The sequence below is a fragment of the Taeniopygia guttata genome, chromosome 1 (genome assembly GCF_048771995.1).
Source record: "Taeniopygia guttata chromosome 1, bTaeGut7.mat, whole genome shotgun sequence".
NCBI lineage: Eukaryota > Metazoa > Chordata > Aves > Passeriformes > Estrildidae > Taeniopygia > Taeniopygia guttata.
The window spans coordinates 105,486,719-105,512,509 of record NC_133024.1 but is presented as its reverse complement, the minus strand read 5'-3'; the positions used below and the strand labels follow the sequence as shown (position 1 = coordinate 105,512,509).

Genomic DNA, 25,791 nt, shown 5'->3' with positions numbered 1-25,791 from the left:
GGATCTGGGAAAGTGATTTAGGTCTGTACCTATTTCACAAGCTTCTTTTTTTTTGTTTTTGTCTGTATATAAAAAATAAAGGAAATAGAGGAGGCAATTTTTTTCATATTAATGAATTTATCTTCGTGTCAGGGCTAATCTAGACATTTCTTATCAGTGACATGTATACACTTCAGAGTCAAATAATCTATGTCTTGGAAGTTTGGGGAAATGAGTGACTAAATTAATGACTACTTTGAAAGTGGATGATATTGGCTCTTTTGCCTCACAAAAAAATTTATCTGGTTTGCTTCCATAAGTCTTCCAAAGGAAAATCTGTATTGCATCAGAGATCACTATGACATGTGGTTAATTCTGTGGGTGTTGATGCACAGATGTGGAGATAACTTGTGAGACTTGAACCCTGTCACTTGATGACTGGCCAGCCTGGGAGTCTCAAGGCCTGGCCGTTAAAAATGCTTACATAAAACAATCAGGGAAGGGTAAGGCTCTTGGGAAATAGCTTTCTATACATATTAATTCTATAAATTAGTACAACTAGGTCACTTTTCAGATGGATAGTTTTAATAATCTTATTCAGAACCTTTCGTCCCTACAGATTGTACAAATGCTGTCTATCACATGCAGATTTTCATTGTGATCTAAAGCCAAAAGTAAAGCCCTGTAGTAATCAGGCTGGACAAGACAGTAGGTAAATGTTATTGTTTCTTCAAAAAGTGAACTGTTTTAAAAAAAGCACTCTTCATTACAAAAATCTGCATTATGAAAACTCTAAAGTTTATGCAGAGCAGTCAACAAAGGATCAGCATCTCCCTTATGCTGTCAAAAAGATTACAAAAACTCAGAGAGCTCAATCATATGAAATTAAATATCCAGAAAAATGGAGTAACTGTTTTCCATAAATGACTTTATTTAAAACTAATTGACACGTTGTGTTAAACAGTTATCAAATACTTCATTATCAACACATACTTGTAAGAAAATATTTTAGAGAGAGGCTATGTATTTCTTTTGTGCTATTTAAAGCTCCTGGAAGAAATTGCCCTCACATTGTTGCTCACATCAAGTTGTGTATGCAATTAATTTTGCTTCTAAAATCAAAAACTGAAAAAAATCAGAAAGTGATATTATTTTAGTGAATATTATGGTAGAAGTTCAGGATAACATTAGATATTTATGAGAGACATTTTTTGATCTCAATCTTTTTTTTTCCTAATATACTTCAGCAGACAGCAAATACTGTATTTCTCAGTCTTATAAATATAAACATAATACAGATATGCTGTAGCTTCTCATTCAAAATCTAGGCTTTTGATGGATGAAATAAACTCTATCAACTACACAATTCTTAAAATCTTTTAAATCTGTTTGACTCTTCACAATGTCAAGAAGACCATTATAGAAAAAACCAAAATTTTTATTTTATGGGTGTATATATTTTGCATTTTTTAATATCTTCTCCATTTAAGCAATTATTCTAGTTTTATTCTAGTTAAAAGGAGAAATAAATATTTTCTTTTGCCCCACATACTACAACTTTATAAGCTTCAATTTTTATTGAATAATTGAAGGATATGTAATTGTGGAGTGTGACAAATTCCAGTTTATGCATTCATCAGAACAAGAGTATAATAGTCTGTTGTACTAATGCTCTGACTATATTGAATTTTAGATGTTCATATCTCAGAATTTTGCTAATTTAAAAATGGCTTCTTGAGTTTTGTTTTGGTTTGTTATTTTAATAAAGACAGCAAACCCTTGATGTGTATAAAGGACAGTCCTGTCAAAAATGCTACAAGGGAAATAAAAAATGAAAGAGAACATATTGTGAACAACTTTTTCAATATACAGTTATTGTATTAGAATGGGAAATATTTCTCAGTTAAACAATATTATGTGTCTCACCATATCCTCCCTAAAGGTGACAGTCAAAATCAATTATTTGTCATTTCTGTGGAAATGTAGTTTAAAAGAAGATTTATAAAGATGTACTGAAACTGGGCAAGGTTCTGCTTTTGGCTTAGTATTAGAAGTCATATTAAAATATCCAGGAAATAATTTTGATATAAAAAAATAATATTTCTGAATTTCAGGGTCCTGAGATGAGCAGAGAGTTCTATGAATGTTAATTTTCCATTAGTGTACTGGAAATGGGAACTATTATTCACCTGTGTTATGTAAGACAGTTCATACAAGTTTTATTCTACCTGAAACCTTGAAATAGGAGCCAAGTATTTTATATAAATTAGGTGATCAGCTTTATTTATTTATTTTCCATTATATGGTAATGATGTTCTATTGCCTTTCTAGCTAGACAAAGTGGTTCTCTTCTCCCTTTTAGTGGGAAGGACATATTAATGACAACTACTGGTTTTTTTGGGTTTTTTGTTTGTTTGTTTGTTTTGTTTGGTTGGTTTTGGGTTTTTTTGCTACATCTTCTGGCAATTTATCTCTCATAAAACTCATCCTGTGTTCAATGATTGAATCACTACAGTGGTCTTAAATTAAAACTGAATATTGTTTCTTGAGACTGGAAGATGAGCTAAAGGTTCTGATGACAGAAATTTTCTTTTTGTGCTTTTGCAAGAAGCACTACACCAATCAGAAATATAATGCACAAGACATTATTCCTTTAACAGTTGTTTTTAACAGTTTAATTGGAAAAGATCTGTTCTGTACATTGCATGTAAATCATTGAATTTAATGGAATGACTTGCTAATAGGTGTTTATGTGATGGTTTTAATACTGTTTTTTTAAGAAAATTTAGTGCTTTAAGAAAAAAATCCCACAAATATTACTATTTTGTTATGAACATATTTAAGACATTTTTTTGTGCCTTCAATGGCAAAAAAATCCCAAACAAACAAAAAGCTAACCAACCAATATACCTTCCAAAACAATCTGATTTTTTCTACTTAACTTTCCAGAGAGTGAGATTCTTTCTAAATTATTTGAGAGCTTTTTGTCAAGAAATCTAACAGCATTCTTAGCACAAATTAACATCTGCTCTGAGTGAATGAGCATTTGGTAGATGTTGTTCAAGAGTGAAGTAGATCTCAGGAACTGCTCCAATAACACAAAGTACTGTAGTGTGTTCTAGTAGATTATAAAGGCTTCAAGGCAAGGATTATTTGTTTGTAATTGCACAGTCTGGTGATGTGGGGCCTCAGCTTTAGCTGGGTTTTATCTCAGGATCTCAAAGCCAAACTTTGCATTTGTGATCAATACAAAACAAAGATTAGGAACAGACTGAAAATACTTACTGTAATTAGCTTAAATGATTTTGCAATTTAAACTATATACTTCAGTTTGAGTGGGTACTCTAACATATTTGAACCCATAGGCTGTGTTATATTTATGTACTGCTTTGATTTTTGGAAGACCCACCAATATCATTTATGATGATTGACAAGAATTTTTTCTTTTCAGTCTTTTGTTAGTACCTATGTTACTTCTGAGGATTTAGAGACTCAGAGGAACTCATGCTCCTGGGAATATCCTGTTGATACAGCCTCAAATAAGGCCTGTTCTGGTATTTTCTAAATTTACGATCATTATCCTACTTCATTACCTCTTTTTTTGTTTTAATACCTTCAGCAGTGGTTTCTGTTACACAAGGCTGATGATTCTGCAATCTTGCCATAAGCAAGGCAAAACAGAGAGTAAATGAAATTAGGCTGCTAAACTTATTATCTTTGTATTTATTTTTTTGTTTGTTTGTTTTAGAAGGGAAAAAACATTATGACCACAACAGTACATGTTCTTAAAAGTACTAACAGAAAAGGCATCTAACAATTAATTCTGGTGACTTGAATTTTTTGCTGCAGTACATCATGCTTTTGGAACATAGGAAATTTAACTATTTGAAAATCCTAAATTATTAATCAGCAAATATCAAATAGAGGGAATGACCTAATTACAACTAAATTAGGCAATGGCCTAATTACAGATTCACATTACAGATTCAATAACAACATTCATACCAAAATCAATTCACACGCCTGCACATCAAGAGAGGTGTACAACTGTATCATATGCACAAAGGTAATTCCCCTCAATTTCAGTGAAATTCAGGTCAAATCCCTTACCATTTCTGAACAGGCATGGGTTTCATGTCAAGGGGTAGAGGTGCATGAGGGGGTGTCAGCCTTGGCCTCATCATCAGGGATGGTTTTGTGAGTGCTGCAAACGTGAGGGTTCTTGAGCTCCAAGAGGCATCCCACTCAAAGGTGCTGCAGCCCAAGTGCTCAAGAAGATCTTAAAGGGACTCACTCAGGACTACTGTTGACAGGGTCATGAGATGATTTGCTTTAATCATCTGCAGAATTTCCATACTCAGATAAGTTATTACTGGAATTTCCAAAACATTTGAAAATTTCTCCTAGAACTCCAGCAAAAATGGTACCATTCCATGTGGGCTGATTGAGGTAGGAAATATTTTGGGTCTATCAGGGGATGACTGATGGTTCCCCACCTGGGTCGGGCAGATGATGTTCCTGTTGTTCCCACCTGTATCATGCAAGGGCCCCTGATATTCACAGAATTCAGAGAATCACAGAATCACTGGGTTGTAAGAGATCTTTAAGATTATTGCATCAAACCCATGCCCCAACACCTCAACTAAACCATGGCACCGAGTGTCATATCCAGTCTTTTTTTAAACATATCCAGGGGTGATGACTCCACCATGTCCGTGTGCAGGCCATTCCAGAGCTGAATCACTCTTTCTGTAAAAAATGTTCTCTTAATATCCAAGCTATATTTCCCTTGACTCAGCTTGAGACTGTGTCCTCTGGTTCTGTCAGGTCTGTGAGGTCAGAGATGCTTCACCCTGCAAGCTCATCTGGTCAAGCGTTTCACCCCTCAGCAGTTTTGGTAAAAGCCTCTCAGGTGCACCTGAAATGGTAGAGCAGGCCTGGGGATGGAGGAGAAAGGCACCACCACAATATATTTTTTGTTTCCCTAGAGTACCCAAAGTCTAGTAGACAGTCCTATGACATATGTTGAATATTTCATTTTAATAGATAAATGTTTCTTATTAAACTGAAAAGTAATGGGTTTTCATGGATATTTGTACTTCATTTATATTTTAAATGCTGCTGGTGCTACATCTTGGTTACTGCATTTTTCTGTTATAGAATTCAATTTTTTTTTTAATGGTAAAGCTAAAACTAGAGTTAAAGTTTACCATGTTGGTTTTTATTCGCTAGTTAATTTGTTGTTGATTTTTTTCACATATTCATAGTCACTGTTTAACTACATTTACAAAGAAATGAACACATTTTTGAATACTATTTAGTGTATGGCTAAACCTAACGATTTTGCAGATGATTTGACGTTCCTGACTTGTCCATCTTTTACAAACTCTAGTACTGTAGTTCCAAAATATAGGTAACAGCTATATTTGAGGAAAATACAGAGGAATCATAAGCTTCCTATTTCTTTATATGCCTTCAAAGAATTTTACTATCTCTTTTGTCCCTGTCACAATGAAAACTCCAGGCATAGCTGATTCTTTACTGATTTTCTTCTGTCCATAATTCTCTTGCTTTCACTTTTTTTTCAGAATTGCTGTAGGGTGTTTTTTGGATGTTTTTTTGGGTTCTTTATTTTCTTATTAGAATCCTCAAGGCTTTGAGCGGGGTTTGTGTTCATTATTCCTAGAGGCAGACTGTACTTTCAGTTGTACTGGTGCGTGTGCTGCTTCATTTTCTCCTTGCTTACTAACAAGCCTATAGTTCTTTATCACTAGAGACTATCTCTTAGTCTTCAAATTATTTAAGAATGCAGGGCTGATTTACCTTTTTCCCTACATACAACTTAAAATCAGATTGCTTAGAGATTTGACCTACGTTGGGCTCCAGCAGATTTCCTGAAATCCTTGGAGACCAGTCAACATGAAAACATTGTTAGTGTAAAAAACAAACAAAACAAATTAAATTCCTGTCAATCTGAGTTTTGAGAAACAAGGAACAACATTAAGAGTTTTAAATTAGTAAAGTTATTTTGATATTGAACTATCAGTCTGGTCTGAAATGGAATTGTAAGCATGTTGCAGCAATAAGGAACAAGTAGGAACATTGCTGTATCCTTATTTTTTCAGATAAGTTAATTTGAAGAGCAAGTATTTTCCTTTTATTTCATTCATATAACTAATCTTGTTATACTATGTAATGCTTTGACCAGATTTATGTTTTATTATTTTCTAGTTGATTTATTTCTGGTGAGGTCTCAACAGACTTTATGCATTGTAACCACATGATGTTTCCAAACACAACCCTTGGGGTAATCTAAGTGCATTTTCAGAACACAATTTTTAAATACAACTTTTGTTCTTAATCCCATCTTCCTAATTAGGAAAAATTGCATACATCTTGTATTTTGACAGAGAGACATTAGGAATTACAATATATTTTGTCCTGCCTATATGACTGGATTATTTGCAGTAATACTGAGAGTGATTGAGGGAAAGAATAACACATTTAGGAGTAAAAATCACTTTAATGAAATGTAATTTTCTCATGACTGTATGGCTAATTTTCAAATTTTTAACAGCATCCTAGTCTACTTAACTCTTATATTGGTATCTGAAAAAAGCATGCATTTTCTGGCAGTAGAAATTATTACATTGAGCACATTGCAGCAGGAGAAAAGAAAAGTAAAAGATAAACTTAGTAAAGTTAGTGTGAATGCATAAGCTGAGTCTAAATTCTACAGTTAATAGAAAGACAGCAAATGAAGTTATGTTTAGTATGATCCCATAAAAAATACTTTGAACTTTTCTATAATACAAGGGGGATGTGCACCATTTTCTGAAGTTCATTTATGACGAGAATATTTGTAAAAGGCATGTGTGCAAATAATATTCCATATTTTTTACTTACGTTTTAAAATTGTTCACATTCCTCCAAAAACAGAATAACAGCATAGAAGCATGAAATAATGTAGAGCAAAGCTTAGAATATAAATTCTCTTTCTAAAAGCTCAGAATATGGTAATTTTTTTTTGCCATGTATTTGAAGGGTTGTTGTGAGTAATAAAGGCTGCAGAAGATAAAGCATCAGTTAAAATGTAACATATTAGGAAATTTCTATTTTCATATGGAAGTTTTTCATAGTTGCATCTCAAATCAAAATGAGCTTTATAGAAGAACTTACAGCACCCTATCTTATTATGCACTGTAGACCTGACAGAATTGTTCACAATAGCTAAAATGTAGACCATTTTTCCATTTGGTCTTGGCAATATTTTCTGTGGTAGCAAAAGAGATTTATTCAAAATTGTTAGGAATTTTAAAATCCTAATTAAGCTGGTTTATTATATTATCAGGTACATTGTCTTTTTCTTCATAATGCTGTCAACAGTAGTTCAAGTGGGATGCAATTACTTTTAAAGTTAATACCAGCAGCTATAATATAATATTGATTTAAAATCTTTGAACATCCTTGACCTCAGAGACAGTTTATCATGAAGGCAGAAATTAATCATGTTAGCTGTGCTTGATCTCATGAAGATAGTACAAATTTAGAAACTGTATAAACAGGACTAGGTCATTATTTTGAGTATTATTGGACTGTCATACCATAATAGCTTCATAATAATTAGGCACATTAAGCAACCCATGAAGTAATATAACAGTAGACTAAGTAATTCTTTCCCCATTCTACCTTCAAATTACTAAAAAAAAATTCTAAAAAAAAAAACCACGCTCCAATTTTAAAGCATTAAAATATCTGTTTCAAGTGTAAGTATGAAATCTGAAATTTTGACTATACTCACTCTTGACTATTTTTACTTTTCTGTAGTTAACTCAATTCCACTTGAATCTCTCATTGTTCTATTATTACATGGATTTCTGGGTTTTATTTGTACAGCTAAGGTATAGTTCTTAAGATCTTTGGATTTACATATCTATGTTTTTTAAGATAAAAGGTCTTAAAGATTTCTGAAATTTCTCTATCCTTTTGTTTTCTGACTTCTGGTAAGTTTTTTTAGATATTTAAGTACTTTATACAGGAAAGAACCTAAAGAGAGTATAAGAAGCAGCAAACAAAAAAAATCAAAATATTAGAAATTTAAATTCAAGTTCTTTGCTTGCCATTGATCTGTATAATACAGCTTTTACCTTTTTTTTTTTTTTTTTTTTTTGGCCAAGACAAGTGACCCTTGCATTCTAATAAATTTAGTCTTTCACAGCTTTCATTATAGCAGTGAGAAATTCAGATCTCAGCTGTCTGACATGAGGACATGTACCAGTGATTTCCACACATATATCTGAATATATAAATTGAATATATCCATTTTTTAAGAATGACAGATCAGGACAAGTACCAATTAGGGTTTAGCAAGCAGTAACTAAAATGCATATTTCAGCATAAAATACTCTCTTTAGATGAATATGAGGTTATAACACAGCTCAAGAATATTCCTTTTCTGCATGGAATTATTTCTAAAGCACCTCTTTAGCAATAACCATGATTTAAACTAACATTATTCCTATTATACTGTCATTATAATATAAAGTCATTCAGAACAATGACCACCAGTGAGAATGTCCTTCTGTCAGAAGATGGAAACTCTTCCTCTCCATTCCATATTTCCAGCCCTCCAGTGCTTGCAGTCCTGGTGTGAGTCAGAAATCAGCTGCCATATTCTATTAAGTATATAAATATTGTCCTGATGTCATTATCAATATAAAAACATTCAGGGAAAATCTAGAAATCTGTAGTATTTTCTCCCATCCTATGAACCTGTTATCTATCAACAACAGAAGTCCTAATTTAATTATCATCTAGCTCCAGAACTTTTTTATTCAAGTCTTACCCAAAGGTCAAAGAAATCACACAGAGAGCTTAGTGGTTCTTTGCTGTGTTTTGTAGCATCTCATTTTTTTTTCCCTTGGTAAAATCTCAATGGCCTCTCTGATAAATGGTGTGACACTGTGAGTGGTATTTTGTCAGATTTTTTACTCTTATTCTGTTTAAATAAAATCAGTGAAAAAGCATGAAGTTTCTAGTGGCTTCACTGTTTTTTTCTCTTGCATTAAGAGACTTACCCAGTGCAGATCTGAAGATGAAGGCACTAATGAAAAAGTATGACCAGATGGGAATTTATTTTACACATTTCCCTCTGTCTGCAGATGACTGTGCAGAATACAATTATTCCTAGTTTTGTAAGGGTATTTCCTAACATTCTTAGGACACAGAAAAAATTCTTAATAGTATCCATGGTTTTTGAAAAACTGATTTGAAAACACTACACAACAATGCACTTGTTTGTTTTTTTTTTTCTGGAATAAGGTCAAGTTTGATTGAATGTTGGGCAACACCTCCAGTGGCCTTTTTTTCCCTCTTCTAAAAGTTTAAAATTAACTTCCATAAACAAACAGATTTTTGTTAGCCCAATGGGACATGACAGAAAATGGATCTTCAATTCAGAGCCAGCATATTGTGAATAAAAGTCCCAGTGAGGTTCATAGCTCTTTTTCCACAGCACAAACTGGACTCTGATGTGTTTATGGCTCCTGGGAGAACAATACTGTAGTATAATTTTCATACATGTGAATGTAGCAATTTTTCTACCTTGCATAAATCATTCTTTGAGGAAATTTTACAAGGCTCTGTTGGAAGCAAAAGCTGCGCAAGATATACACAATATGAGTAGGGAACATACGCAGATGTGACTCAAAATCACACGGCACCAAACCAAGGAGAAAATATGGTGGCATAGGCCAGAAATGAAGGCTAAGATAGTTTAGAAAAATCATGATGATATGGAAATAATACCCTAAAATATAAAAATATGTTATATTCAAGTTTTTAACTTTTTCTTGTAATTTTTGTGTGTTTCAGCATGCACATTGTTGGATGATTCCTGAAAGTTAGGACAATGCACCTTTCAGGGAGCATCTAAGAATGCTTTTTTTTTTTTTTTCCTTTGTAGCAATAAAATGGCATCCATGGAACTATTAGTCCAGATCAAGAAAGAAACAAGTAAAATATCCCATAACTAGGAAAATCTAAGCAAGGCAATTTTTATTTTGAATTAAATGCACTCCCTAACAAAACTCAAAGCAGATGAAGTTGAAGTAAATGTTAGTTCAACTGAGATATTACAACCAGATTTCTGAGTGAATATGATTGTAGGTACAGGATATATATAGGCTCCTAGTACTCTTATTTTGTAAGTTCCTTCTACCCAAGCCTCGTTTTTAAGGTTTCTGCATATGTACTCATAAATGAGATGTCAAGACACACTATTTATATCTAGCAGAAAATTATCTAGTGATCTGATCTCCACAATCTATCCTACACTGGATATCTGGAGTTTTGAGAGACTTTATCCTGTGTCCTACCACTGGACATCAAAATATTTAAATGGTGTGAAGTGAAGCACCAAAAGTAAAATGTGAACTGTCGTCTGTTACTGCAACTCATCCATAAATTGCTGTTATGGTCAGGTATAGTCCCTTTCAGTGAAAAAAAACATTGTCTGTCAGTAAAACCTTATAAGATAAAATATAGAGCTCAGATTTTTTTTTTCTAAACAAAAATAAGGGATTTGTCTATAGACATTGCATTTATTGTTTAGATTTTTGAAAAACATTTTCTAGTTCTATAGTAATGCTGAGATATAGTAAAACTAATTTTATACCATAGATTTTGCAAAAGTAAGATTAAACGGAAAGGCAAACAAGTGATTTTGAAATGTGGTAAGAAGTCACATCTCTAAAATGAACTTTCAGTGACTCCATTGTCGGATTTGCTTTTTCATCTTGTCCTTCTTTATTTTCCTATAAAATTCTCCTCTACCATGACTGATACTTTGCTGTCTTGGATCAAGGAGTTTACTTGTTTTGAAAAAAATGTCATGCACTTTTGCAAGGGTTTTTTGCAAAAGTTTCAGGAACTCTTTTGTAATATTCATAGCAGCCATCCATAAAGGAAATATTATTTTTGGCCAGTGTGTCTCTGTCTCTTATGTTAGAGTCTCAAATAATCAGGGCTAAGCAAAGCAGGACTTTGACAAAAATACTGATGGTAGAAACTAGTCTTCATGTATTTCTATTCTATTCTTCAATCAACTCTAAAGTTTGACAGATGGATGATTATGGTTTTTTCTATCTCTTTTTCTTTTTGCACAGCCTTGGTTGTTATAATTTTGTTTTACAGACTCATAGGGCAGATCTTCAGTGATAGAAGTAGTAAACTATTGACCTCATTGAAAATAAAGAAGAATAAAATCCCCTTATTCCCTACAGATAGTGTTTATCATTAGGTATCTATTTAGAGAGCCAAAAAAAGTTTAAAGTGTAATACAGTTCCTGAAGCATCTTGAATTTAATGGAAGCACAGATGTTCAGTTGCCAGGAAACTTGATAGTAAGAATGATGGCTACCACTTAAAAGGTCTCATTTTGGAAAGTATTTACAGAACCTGATTGTGACCATGATACGGTGAATACAAGTATGAAATTCTCACTTTGCCAAATTTTATGGTTGTGAGAAGCAACATAGTCTAACACATTTTAACAATTATGTGTGCATATAAAGCCTCAGAGATAAATTTGGACTTTATTTTTACTTCTCAGTCAAACTTGCTTAGAATGAAAAAGGTCTATGTGTACACTTCCCTCCTTTTCCAATTAAAATAGAAAATTGATTTAAGAGTTTGTTTAGGGGATTGGTACTACTGAGGGAACTATTGCTTTTTGGTTTTTGTTTGTTTCTTTTTTTTCAGTATCACTGCACCACAGGAATAATATTATAATATAAAATGTTTAGGTTTATATTTTTCCTTTCTTTATTTTAATATTTTTAAAATTTTATTTTAGTTTTTTTTATTTTATTTTTTTTTTAATTTTATTTTATTATTTTATTTTATTTTAATGGTTGCATAGGCCACGGTCAACCTAGTTACAGTAAGAGAGAGATTTTCTATGCAAAACTGCATCCTTCAGTTGGTACCACCTGCAGAAGGGGTGAGGAATATAAGAACTTGAATGACATGGCAAGAATTGGATTACAAGTGGGTTTCTGTCCAGTATTTCTTCTTTCTTAAATTAATCCTGTCAGTTGGAAATTGCTGTCTTCCTATCTGAAGATTAAAAAGATCCTTCCACAGGATCATAGTTTTCCTGCATACCACCGTCATGACATTTAACAATAAATATTTTTCCTAATTCACTCTAATTATTAGGTGCACTTAATTGAACTTTGTCTCTTCAGCTATATCCCTAGTTTATAAAGGTCAGTGCTTGTTGAAGGCAGCTTTAACTTGAATGGCTAAAGCTGCATTTTCTTTTTTTCCTCATAGAGCCCAGGCAGGAGGTCCACAAAAAAATTTTATTATTTCTGGTTGTTGGAGGCTATCCTTTTAAATGAATGATTCATAAGTTTTCTGCAGGAGGTCCTTTCTCCAGGTCGAGTAGATTCAAGAATAAGCTATAAAGACAGGCAAGAAGCAAGGCAGAGTGCAAGTATTTTTCCTTCTAATTTTTTAAAATTCTATTGTTAAATGTGCTTTTAAAGTATTTATTTTTATAGTCTGCAGCAACAGCTTACACTGAAACCTGTTTTATTTCATGCATAATATATTTTTTTCTATAATACCTAGTTTTGGGAGGAAAAGGTCTCCCAACAATCATGTCTGGCTTGTGAGTGTTTCATCCAAACTAAACTTGAGAATGGAAACAGACTTTATCTTTCTTTGTTGTTATTTTGGAAGAAACACTCTATTTTTATAAACCTGGTTATATTTATCTAGTGTGAGATGCCGTGATGAGGAATAAAAAAATGTCAATGAATAAATAGAGAAGATAATCAGGTTAAGAAATGCACTTTTTTATACATAATCAGATTTAAACAGCTATTTCACTCCTGATTGGAGATCTGTTATACTTCCTGTTTGACACCTTCTGTAAATTTCAAATGTCTAAAAGATCTGCTCACTGCATGGACTAAGGTCAGAGATCTTTAAAGCTTCTGCTTTATGCTCAAGACCATGACACTTTCATACTTACAAAAAAGAAAGCTTGGCTATATGGTACATGCCTGGCATGGACTTTAGATTGCTCCTACTTTCCGTTCTAAAAGAGTTTTAACTGATAGAGCTAAGTTCTAATAACTGTGTAGTGCAGTCATAAAAAATAGCTAACAAATTTTGAAAATATTAATTTAATAATGTTATAATTATAAGAAATACATTGTGAATATAAGTAATGTGTAATGTCATCCATTACTGCCTGGCAGTTTTTAGCTTGATAGTTTTGATAGTGTGGAGCTAGTTCTGACCTAATTGGGGCAGAATTAATAAATAGTGGTTACATTGCCTAAAAAGGATGCCTGCATCAGCTTTTCCATGCAGATGGGGAGGGTTTAAAAGTTTTTGAACTTTTCAGAATGGATCCAGTTTTCTCATTTCCACCATTTTTTTTTTTACTTTGTTAAAAAATTTCTCTATTGTCACTATTGTATAGTTTAAAGCAGTTAGTAGATGACTACTGACTTCTGATTTAATAGGGTATAGGACTATGGGAAAGTTTGGAGTAAAGCTGATCTGGTTACCTTAAAACTCTACTGCTGAAATTGAGGCAGAATTGAGAAAATAGATGTGCCTTTAAAACTGGAGGAGATGGGGTGGGAAGATGATAACACTTCTAATATATCTTCTGGGATGTCTTTTGACCCTTATTGGATGAAATTCCTAACTAGCTATCAGTAAAAAATGTCTGCCCAGGATATAAAGGAAGGAAACAGCAGTCTAAAAGAGCAGAGATCTTCAACTGAATCATAAGTCAATTTTAAGTTTAATTTCATGATCTTCATTGCTGTCTTTAATTCTACATGTAAAAGGCTGTGAAGTTATTTTCAGTTAATAGCAGGTCCCAAGGTATTTGGAATTTTTATACCCATCCAGTTCCTTCTTTTGCTGTTTTTATCTAATTAAAATTTTTCATTGCATCCGTATTATCTGCATATACTCAAGAAACATGGAAAATATTTAATCTAACTCACTTTTTATACAGTTGTTTTTCTATTAATGTGAATATAATTCCCTCCTTTTTATTGTTATTCTGTGATGTTATTGTTATTCTGTTCTACATTACAGTATTTCTAGAGTGTTTTGAGTATTTAGGAATTAATGTTTCGATATTGCTTTCAAAATTCAAATTGCACATAAGGTTTTTCACACTATTACATTTATAACTGTGATGTATTATTTCCTGACATAGCAGTAGAAGCAATACAATGTCAAGTTTATTTTTGACCTTGAAGACACTCAGTGATACTTCTGCAGCTTTCCTAAGATGGATAAAACTGTCTGTTATCTGCAACTGTATTATCTAGCCAAACTGTGGCAGTATTCTCTCCCTATTATGACTTCTGTTCAAGCCTCCAACAATTAATTGATTCAATCTAGATGTTATCTATTTTTCATTCAGCTTCATAATATTAACACTATGCACAATGATTTTATTTAGGTTTCAGACATATACCTTATCAAGCCCAATTCTGAACTTTGATAACAAACAACAATAAAACTTGATAATTTAAAATTAACTAATAAATTTCTAGAATATCCTTTATTTTTTATTTCCATTTTTGGAGAAAAAGGAAAAATGTAGCTGCTATTTATTTCATTAGAAGTAGACAGAAAAGATTCCATATACAGAAACTGATGATCATATTGAATAAATGTAAACACATCAGCAGAAGTCTTCAGGTTGTTTTTAATTGGTAGCTTTAACTATTGTGAATCATTGATATTTTCAATTGTTTAAAAAGTAGTTTGCATAAGTTAAGCATTAAATTCTCTGTCATCAATATATAAGTTACTTATACTGAGAACAGAAATAGGATTTACTAAGGGCAGTCTTTTTTTATAACATTTTTTTTCCCTTTGTTAACTAAAAGACCATTTTTCAGTGATGACCTATCCTTGTAATATTCCAGCCTGTCATACTGGCCACAGTTATGACACAAATAGAACATGATAGTACTTTGTGCTCCTGAAAATGTGGAGATGCTGTAGCTGCTTTTACTGTCTTGTTGCTGATGCTGGTGACTGAGTCAGAAAAGAAACAGGAGAAAGAAAGGGAAAAAAAAAAGACAAAAGAAAGGAATTCGACTTAAATGTCTGTAATTTGAATGACATTGCATTTACTGTAAGCCTTGTACTCTCCTCCTTTTTTGCTAATAAAAAAGCAAGTTTTTTTACTTCTGCTGAAGGCAGTTAAATTTTCACTGCCTTTTCCTGAATCTAACCCCATGTTTCCCTTTGATCATATTCACATCACCATCATCTTTCAGCAATGTGTGCACATTTTTCACATTGGATACCCCAGATAAGTAAATTTGATGTTCTTTTCAATAGACGGATAATCAGGGAAAGGACGTAGGATTTTCAAAGACATCTGAGAAGCAAAGGGCTAAAGGATCATCAATTCCACTGAGATAAGAGAACTTGGCTCCTTCAGATTCTTTGAAAATCAGGGAGAATAAATGGTTCTGCACTGTCTCAGAAAAAAAAATATCTTGTTGAGGAGAAAAAATTTGGAGGTCCCAAGTCCTTTTGTATTACACTGCCTTTGTAACTGAGACACCAAAATGAATATGTACAAACAGACTTCACAAAACATTAGATAGAAAAACAGATATATCTCATTTTATTTTCTTATCAGCACTCGTTTGGGTATTACATATCTGTCAGATGATTTGACCCATGAGCTCTCTAGACACACTCTTGCTTCACTTTTGATGTATTAAATCAAACATGAATACTGTGTCGATTTTTCATTTGCTATGCTCATTTATAATATTACTCACATGTCTTCATATAATTCATGGATTCATTTTCATAATTATGTTGTATTTTTTTCAAGGAAAAATTTATGCATTAGTGTGAGATTAAGAAAAATTTGATTTTCTTCCTTAATTAACTATTTTGATGGAGGAATTTGGTGTAGCACAAAAAGATAAAATGTATGTAACAGTTTAAATATATCCATTGAAGTTGATCACATTACTATAGGATTGAATTAATGAGGGAATAAATCAGTGAAATAATACATAATCAAAATGAATTATTTAAGATTCAAACCCAGTGTGATAAAATACAAGTCTAAATAGAACATGCATTTCTTTGAAGTAGAATAAATCCATCTTTCTAACTAGTGTGCACACTTTGAGTGATGTTCTTTTTCATCACAGGACAATTTCTCGTGCTAAATTTGATCTTGAATGAAACCACATGATATGCAGAAGGAGCAAAATCAAATATTAGTTTTAAAATGTGCTTTTCAGTGGTAGGATGATATATGTAAATTTATATATTAGAGCCACTGGAACTATTCACAGTGTTTAATGTAGCTGAAAACTTTCCTGTAATGCACCTCATAATTTTTTTCAAGATATATGGCAATTGGTATAAAAATACTAAGCTGCAAAACAATTATTGACATTTTTTCTCTCAACTGTAATAATGAGAATTATAATTTGAAGATAAAAGTGAAACTTTTTTATGTTTTTTTGGACGATGAGAATAAGGCAATTATTGTCATGGAAAATTGCCATCTTTTAACAAATCTTGTGCTAAAAATTAATTAATCTATAAAATATCATTTCATTGTCCTGTGTGGGCAGGCCCAATGCAATTGACTGAGATGTGATGATGTGAATTGCAGTATGAGAATTCTGTGTGAACTCCTCATCCCTGGTAACTGTCAGATGAACAATCACTTTTTCAGCCAGTAAGGCAGGTGATCAGGCTTGGTGATACCAACAGAGAGAGCACGTCTGGAGCCTCCCTGTGCCCTTCATCCACAGGTTTCTGGCAAATTAATTAATCTGCCTGGAAGGAAAAAGCATTGCACGATATTGCACTATCATTTTTCAGATGTGTTAGTCAAAACAAATTTTAGAGATAAGCTCACTACTGAATCCAGGAGTAATCTGTGCACATGCCAAGGGGTGAAGATGTGCCATGGCATCCCCATCAGAAGAAAAAAGCAGTATATTGGCAGAAAGATCTGCAGTGCTGATAGCACAGCAGGTGCCCTAGCAGTTACAGGCAGGATTTTTGTTACAGGTGAAAGAGCAGTTTCTACTCCTTCCTGTTCAACTTTGTGTTCAACTTTGATGTTGTCAGTGTTAAGGAATTTCTTACATCTCCATCCCTTTAGAACTTTGCTAATAACTTTTTATGGCTACGTTACACTAATATACCTTACTAAAATAGCTCTTTTTAATATAACTAAAAAAAAAGGTATCTGTAATCTAAGCTGTTTTCCCTGACAGTAACAAAACTCAGCTTACTTCAAACCTTTGTTATTTAAAAAGAAAAATGAAAGGTGAAATCAAGAAAACAAATTGTACTGTTGAGTGAGTGACTCAAGAAGAATTCATCCAGAAGTTTTTGAGTCTTTTGACTTATTTCAGCTTCATGAGCACCTGCAAAATACCTCATTACTATGCAAGGACTTCCAACCTGGGGACACACAGCATAGTGAAACCATGGAACAGTTCTTCACAAATGGTACAAAGCAAAAATCCGTATATTTTAAGCACATTTTTTATTTTATCTAGCAAGTCTGTAAGGTCATGTGGGTGATCTGATACAGCTGGTAGATATGGGTGTAGTTCTAAAGGGGGGTTTATGAAGCCTAAGGTTGATCTGTTGACTTTCCTCTTCACAAAAGTCACTTAAATTGATCAAGATGAAAACAGGAGTGGAGATGAGTAAATCAGGAGTTCACAGTAAATCCTGCTCCTCTACAGCACCTCCTGCTCAAGGTTCAGAAAAACCTGCATTGTCAGGAAAGCTTATAATGGATTATAACTAGACCTTTTCTTGTCTAATAGCTGGAAACTGGAAATATCTACTTCACAGTAGGTAACCAGTCTGTAAAAAAGCCAATAAAAAGGAGCTTGCCTCCTGAGTTTGTTTGGCACAAATGGGAGGGAGGGATGGGGAATCACTGCCTCCTGCAGATGTGTTACACAGTGCTGAACAGGGACCAGTGCTGTGAGGGTGTGTTCACCTTTTCAGGGCTAACTGAAGGTTATCTTTTTTATTCTTTTGCTCTTAATAAAAGCATAAAGAATAAAGAATACTATGAGCCCTGAAGGTTGTAGAATTCTTAATGGTAATATTACCATTATTCCACATGCTACAGTAGCCTATACACTACACCAACTTCAGGTGTGACTGAATCTTTTATGCAGTTTTTGTTTTCAAGAATCTTTGGCCTGGGAATGACAGGAGTGCTTAAAGCCAAAATGGCAGCATTTTTAGCATTAAGAATAGAGAATTGGTAATAGAAATGAGCCCTTTTTAGATCCTCTGTGTTTCCTTTACCTGTGGATTCTTAATACCTCCTGGAAATAACCCAGATGAATAAAATACCTGTCTATAAAGTGCCCCTTTCTGTGCTTTTTTTTACAAAAAATGAATGCTGTCTTTGAGGTACAGTCCTTTTAATGCTGCCAAAATTATTTTTTCTTCTGCACTCCTATTACGATACCTGCCTGACCAAAAGATGTCAGGCTCGGCAGGACAGTGAATCAAAACTTTGAAAGCTGATAAATCTGGCAATCTCATTTAGTAACATTTACTGCTTTTAATTTAAGCCACTCTTTTTCCTGAGAGTTTTCCTGACTTCTGGTTTTGGCTACCCAAATCACACTACAGACTTGTGTTTAATGTGCAGAATATAATCTCCAGTATGGTCACAAACATAAGTGCCAGTAATCACAGCAAGGGCACTTGTACATTCCTTACAGAGATGTTCTAGATGATGATCCAAGAGCAATGAGGAAGCTCTTCTGGGATTTGCCACAAAATGCTCTGAATATGGACCCTCTACACTGATGTGCTTCTTTTCACCTTCAGATTAAATGCTTTCCACATTATCTGGGATCTGCTGTGGATTATCTACATCTGTTTAAATATGCAGCCTTCTGACAGTTGTAGGAGAGTTCATGGCAAACACAGACACATCTCTCTGTTGAATTCAATTCATTTGCTAAGTCAAAGTTTGTTCTCCACACACTCAACCTTAGATAACTTAGAAACCATTTTATCTCTGTATAACTCCTTGATAGCTGCAATCAGTAGGGTCATTTTAGTGACTTTTGTTTTCCAGGGTCTAGTCCTCTGGTTTTCTGAAAGAACTGTGATTGGGGAGATGGGATGTATTAGCTCTTCTGAAAGGCTGTAAAATGTCAGGGGGAAAAGTAAAACTACTTTAGGGTGTAGTGTAAATCAAAACTGGGATTAGCACTTGAATCTTTTTGCAAGGAAGTCTCTTTACATTCGGTCCTTGTACACTACAGTCAAAAGGAACGACAAATGTTTATTTAATACGAGTGTGCAATATTTCTGCATAGGACACAAAAGGTGCTGCTCAGTGCACATGAAATGTAAAATATGATTCCTGAAGTTGTGCTGTAGTACTGTAGCAGCTACATAATGAATTGTTTGCAGAGAGGTTATCTGGTTTCCTGCTTACTTAAACAGTCATCAAACATAAACAAGCAAACTATTTAAATTGTCTTTTGTAAAGGCCCTTTTGCTTTCAATCATTTTTGTGCACAGGAAAGATGATGAACTGACTACCCTTAAAAGCTAAACATTTAATCACTGAACTTGCAGCTACAAATGATCTTCTGTTCATAACCCTTTCAATGAGCCTGTATTCTACCTTTGAATGAATGTATTTAAGTATTTAATATAGTAATTTATTTGTTTATCTATTTATCTTAACAAGTACTGACAAAAATCTTCTTTAAGACAGAATATTCTAGCAATATTGTAAGCTTTACTTGGGATGGGTGTATAGCATTTTTTCCCTTGCAATTAATAGCTACATTTTGCATCTCGGCTCTTCCTCTGAGATGTAACTTTCCTTAGGTGCACAGGTTTTACCTGGTTTTAAAATTTGCAATATAATTTTCAGTGCATTACAGATGTTTGCAGTATAAGACAATAAAACCAAGACAAGATTGAAAGAGAACTAAGGTATTGCAGTATCCTAGGTAGTTTTCTAGAGCTGTTCACAGGAGTGTGTTTGAGTGCTGTTAAGGCACTAACTATATTAAAAAGACATGGGCACAGCATAAGTATTGTTTTTCCTTTTCAGTCACTAAAGGATGATTCCTCCACACATTAGCCAAAAATGCAAAACCAAGGAACATTTTGTACATATTGAAGTTTTCACAATGTACATCTTAAGAGAGATATTTTTTTCTTTAAAGATAAATTAAGTACATCTGGTATTTTAACTTCTCTTTATTGTTTCTAAACTCATTAGAGACTGATTGCTTAGAAATCACAGCTGTTTGATGAGGTCAATAGGAGCTGAAAAACCTATACAGGCCAATTTAACGCCTCATAATTGGTAATGCAATTTGGAATGTAAACTCCTTCACATTTAGACAGATACAATGTTTGTAGAGGAAAAAACCAAATACACTGAATAGATATAGTTGTGAGCCATGTCATTTACCTTGGTGGTCCTTTTTCCTGTTGACCTTTATTATGTGTCTTTTTTGTTTTAATGGGTCCTATGACCTTGGAGGGGATTGAGGTGTTCTTCCTCACCCGCTCACTAAAAAAAGGTACTACTTGAAATAAACCGCGCTATTTAAACTATATGCCAAAAATATTTTTCTTTTTGCCAAATGAGGTCATCACCTCCATGGTACATCTGGCCTCTTATCTTCCTGGCGCTTTTACTTCTAACCTCAAACCGCTGTGCCCGTGCCAAAAGAGTAGAGCCACTAGAAAATGGTATTTTCATTGTCAGCAAGTGGAAATAAATTTGCACCCTACTCTGGTCTGAGAAAGACTGTATGATGAAGCATATATCATATGTTATTTAATGTTATTCCTAAAATAACAAAGGCCAAATTTGCAAGGAGAGAACCCCAATCTTCCTAGATAGATAAAGTTTAACTTTTATTGTATATACTATGTACATCATTAGCTATAACAGGTAAAAATATTTCATTTTTGACACATTAATCAGAATAGTGTAAGCATTGTTCTGGTAAAGAATATTTAAAGCATGTGTAATGTAATCTCTGCAAACTCTGATTCACTCTAGACTGACTAGCACATAAAGTGTAAAGGTTGGACTTAGTGTTATGGGTAGATTTTTTACAGGGACTGGACAAGTCATGCAGGTGAAACAGTCTACACTGATGGGCCATTATATGGGAACTTCAATATCTACATATAACAGGGATGAATGGAAACATTTTTTTTACAGTTAGATGGATCCAAATGAGTACGCAAATAATCTGCAGAAAATTAGGAAAATTATAGTCTAACTATATCTAAAAATAGTTTTATTCACATATGGCACTTTTTTATCATTTTAGCATGAAGGCTGAAATGCTTGTGTCATCCTCTAATATTTTAGTTATTCTATATTGAAATATCAGCTGTTAGATTGATGGCATCCTATGGTACACTGTGCAATGAAAATATTACAGAAGAGTAGTTTTGCAAGTATTTGTGAGACTCTGAAGAGCAGCTTGTATTTCACAGCCAAGACTTATCCAGTACCCAGGACAGGATTTTTCTTTTCTTTTCAGACGTGTCCCCTCCTTCCCCCTGCCGCTTCTCCCTTTTCCCTGGTTAAATCCTGGCTCTCTCTCACAGTCAGTGTGTGCTGTTGAATCCGATCCGCAGGCGAGGGGGATTTCAGTCCAGCTTTTTCAGGGAGCCGCGGATACACACAAAGTTGGCTGATGTGCCATTCAGCATCCCAGCAGCTCCCTCTCTTCACACTCGCAATGGCAAAGCTTTGTGCGGATGCACTGCTGGATGCTCTGAACTAAAACCGTCTGGGGGAACTTTGCAGGTTCTGGACAGCCTTTTAAAGGTAAGGATGCGAAAATAGGCGTGCTGGAGAAGGAATCTGCCGGGGGAGAGCGCGGCGTGTTAGTGCTGTGCAGGCTGCATCTTAAGTCTCCTGCTCTGATGCAGGAGTCTGCGAGCAGTAGGTGGGAGGGGATGCTTTTGTACTTGAAATAAGAAGCCCCAGATTAAGTGTTATCGCAGTGACTACTTTGGAGCTTGTGACAAACGGTGCGGTGATCAAAGCTTTCTGAAAATACCTCTGTCAATTATTTATCCTCTCCCAAGTTAAACCTAACTGTATTAAAAACAGCAGTAGAGGCCAGTAGCCCAAAGCTGCAAGGTGCTTTGAACATCTCCTCTCTTGCTGCTTTTTGAAGTCCCCTTATTGCAGTCAGTTTGGTTGAATACTCTTGAGAGAGCATTTCATGCACACTTATCTCTACTGGAACCTTTTCTTTTTCTACAATCCACCAAGAAACAGTATGTTTTAACAATAAAAGGCCATTTTTAATGCTCAGATCTCATACTGTGCTTAAATATCTTTTAAAAGACTACTTTTAGAGCCATATAGATGCCTGTGCATTTAGGTTATAATTGGCTTTCATTCAAATGTTATAAATAGCTAAAGACTTCACTAAAATGTATATTAAAATTTAATTTCACTTGTAAAGCAGTTGAGGCTTTCTGCTTAAAATAATCTGTATTAATAAGGTTGTTTTTACTTTTGGGTGGTCTGCTTCATCCCTTCATGTAGCAGGTTAATATTATATCAAATGTCAGAATAACATGAGAAAATTCAAATATTGATGATGCTCATAGACTATTTGGGTGTTTACTACTTTGATGATAAAGTGGCTTTTGTTTGTAATATTTTCCAAGTTTTTCCAGTATTGTTTAATCTCAAAATAGAACATTAAGTGCATAGTGTTTTTCAAGTTTATTCAGGAAGTGTTTTAACAAACAAACAGTACCCCGGCTTCTGTAGATTTATAGTGACATGTATATTAGACAAATGTTTGTGGCAGCATGCATTACTTCTTAAAAAGTTTCCACCTGACAATAACTCTGAAAACCTTTATTAGGAAAAAAGTACAGGATGCTTGTTTTCCCCAATCTTTAAACATTTATTTTCAAATAAACTTTTTTGAAATTTAATGTGTAATTTTTTGTCTTCTTAGAATTGCATGCATTACCCCAGGCTGTTAGGTTTTTTTCTGCTCTTTTTGTGGAAGTATTTGACAGTTATCACCATGCATTTTCCAGTCTGAGTCTAAAGCAAGTTAAACCCCAAGTTGATATCAGATGAATTTTTCATTTTAAATGAGGTGTTCCAGGTAATAACATGAAGCAGAAAGTATGATTTTTTGCATACCACTGTTAGCATAGTTCATAGAAAGTATGAAAAGAGATTATATATTTTAATAATTAAATGACTTATGGAATTGCAGATTGATATTTTCAATGGATTTTCATTACAGTTTCTGCCATTGAGGCAATGTGAGGGCTTTGAGAAAGATGGAGTGCTGTAATTACCAGGTGCACATGTTCATTAATCCTTCCTAGCTAGAAAAAGCTTCAAGTTCTTTTCCAGTGGCATATTCGTAAAGCTATAAATATCTGAATTGTGTCAGCCAAGAAGTCACACAGAATGGAGGCTCTTTTTGAGTTCAATTTCATGCACTGTTGCTTTGGTCTTGTGAGGGAGTGCTTTGAATTCTTCATGATGGATATTTGTCTTCTTCCTTATAAAAGTTCAGAAAACAAACAGTTAGGTCATAGACTAGTTAGTCTCAAGTATGTGTGAATAAATTAAAACAAGTATTCCTGAGCATAAAAATACGCAAAAAATAGCTTTCTTATGTGAAGACAAAACAGAAGAGTTGCTAAGATAATTTTGAATCTTAAACATAACATTTTGGTAAACAAATTAGGAAAGCTAGAGTTTAGAGTTAGGAAAAAGGATGTTAGAGGAACATCTACAATACTCTGCATTGTTTTTTTCCTTTATCTATATACTGGCATATAGCATGATGATGGAATACTGCAGTTTTATTCTCTGACTTCCTTTTAAATACTCTGATATAATTGTCAGTCAAACTTTAAATGAACAGAAAGATTAGGAATCCATTTGTATCTCTATTTCCTTGTGGATGTCTACACATAAGCATTTAGGTATTGTATTTAATTACTGAGCATTAAAGGTAATTTTCATCAGATGTTATTTTTAAGAGATATTTGAGGCATGCAATGGCATCTTTTAAATGTCTATATATAATTTCTCTATGAACATGCATATATGTGTGTGCATCTTCTGAAAATATTATTGTTAGCATTTACTGGAACTGCACTGAGATGTTGATTTTGCAGTCAACTCCCTGTCTCCAGCCTGACATTTGACATATAGGACTGTTTCAGGACTATACATCAATTTGTTTGAAATGCACTAAACTATCTGTTTCCTTCAGTCACAACTGTCAGTAATTTTAGACTCTCTAAGAAGTTCAGCATTAAGGTCTTTTTTGATTGCGAAGTTATTTAGCTTTTTTTTTTTCTTTTCTTACAATAAGCTCAGAAAATCTCAAATAACAGGGCTTGAGAAGAGGTCATACCTTGCTTGCACGTGAAAATGGTAGTTCTTAAAAAAATAAGCTTGAAAGAAGGTACAGATGTGGCCTGTAGATAGTGCACTTCATTCACATTACCAGCCTTCATGAATTGCTGAGAATCAGTGCTTCCCTCCTGTCCTACAAAAGTGGGTGAAGACCAAATGTTTCGGATTTTTATTTTCCTCAAATAAGTAAAAAGCCCCATCACTGTGTCTCTGCATTATTTAGAGTAGAATGCATACAAAGGGTGAAATGGCAGGAGGCTGGTGCCGTGGCTGGGTTCTCAGGGTGTGTGAGATGAGCCTCCCCTCCCCGAGGGAGCTGTCCAGCAGCAGTCCAGATTACACTGCCCCTCACCCCCTGTATCACAGGTTTGGGCAGACATGAAATAATTACATCTCAGGATGTTCCCTTCCTGTGAGTTAGATAGGAAATCCATTACCTGCTTTGGATCATGGGCAACTTTAATGGTTTGTGGGATTTGGGGAATGGGTTCAGATCACCCTGTCAGACAGTGTCTCAGTGCAGCTTCTTGACAGGTAGGGTTTGGGCACAGTAGAAGTGACATGGTTACACCTAACATTCTTATGTTAAATAGCATAATTTTTGATAAATATACTGTATTGGCTTTGCATGGCAAGGTTTTGGTAGCACAGGGGCACAGGAGTGACTGCTGTGAGAAGCTGCCCAAAGCTTGCCCCATGTCCAGCTGAGCCAATGCCAGCTGGCTCTGAGAAGGACCCACACCCCAAGGCCAAGCCTGTCAGGGACAGTGGTTGCACCTCTGGGATAATATATTTAAGAAATAGAGGGGAAACATTCTGTGCAACAGCAGCTGACAGAAAGAGGTGAGAATGTGAGAAGAACAACTCTGCAGACAGCAAGGTCAGTGAAGAAGGAGGGGGGGAGGTGCTCCAGGCATCAAAGCAGGGATTTCCCTGCAACCCATGGTGGAGACCACGGTGAGCCAGCTGTGCCCCTGCCCTGCCCATGGTAATAAATTGAGCTAATTTCCCCAACTCGAGTTTGTTCTGCCCATGACAGTTAATTGGTGAGTGATCTCTCCATATCCTTATCTTAACCCAAGAGATTAAATTTATCTCACCTTCCTGGCTGAGGAGGTAAGAGATAGAATGACTTTGGTGGGCACCTGGCATCCAGTCAGAGGCAACCCACAAGAGGTATGTATTTATCTCTATACTTTTGTTTCCTGCATAGTGACAATCTTTCCATTGTTATATTGATTATTCAAAGAATATGTCTTTTTCAGACCAGCAGTCTCTTTGTCTACCTCATTTTGGTAGGGTTTAAAAACTAT

The 25,791-nt window shown here is 34.3% G+C and overlaps 1 protein-coding gene across 21 annotated transcripts in view; it reads left to right on the top strand.

Annotated features, from left to right (window-relative positions):
- Positions 1-25,791, top strand: part of DMD (dystrophin) — a 1,135,802-nt gene that overhangs the window by 609,050 nt on the left and 500,961 nt on the right. For 3 of the 21 annotated variants that reach the window (XM_030287254.4, XM_030287244.4, XM_030287238.4), the window contains exon 1: positions 21,701-21,889. The exons of the other annotated variants lie outside the window; for them this stretch is intronic. The gene's annotated coding sequence lies outside the window, so the exon portion shown is untranslated. Of the gene's footprint in view, positions 1-21,700; positions 21,890-25,791 lie in introns of those variants that run through there. 21 annotated transcript variants of the gene reach the window in all.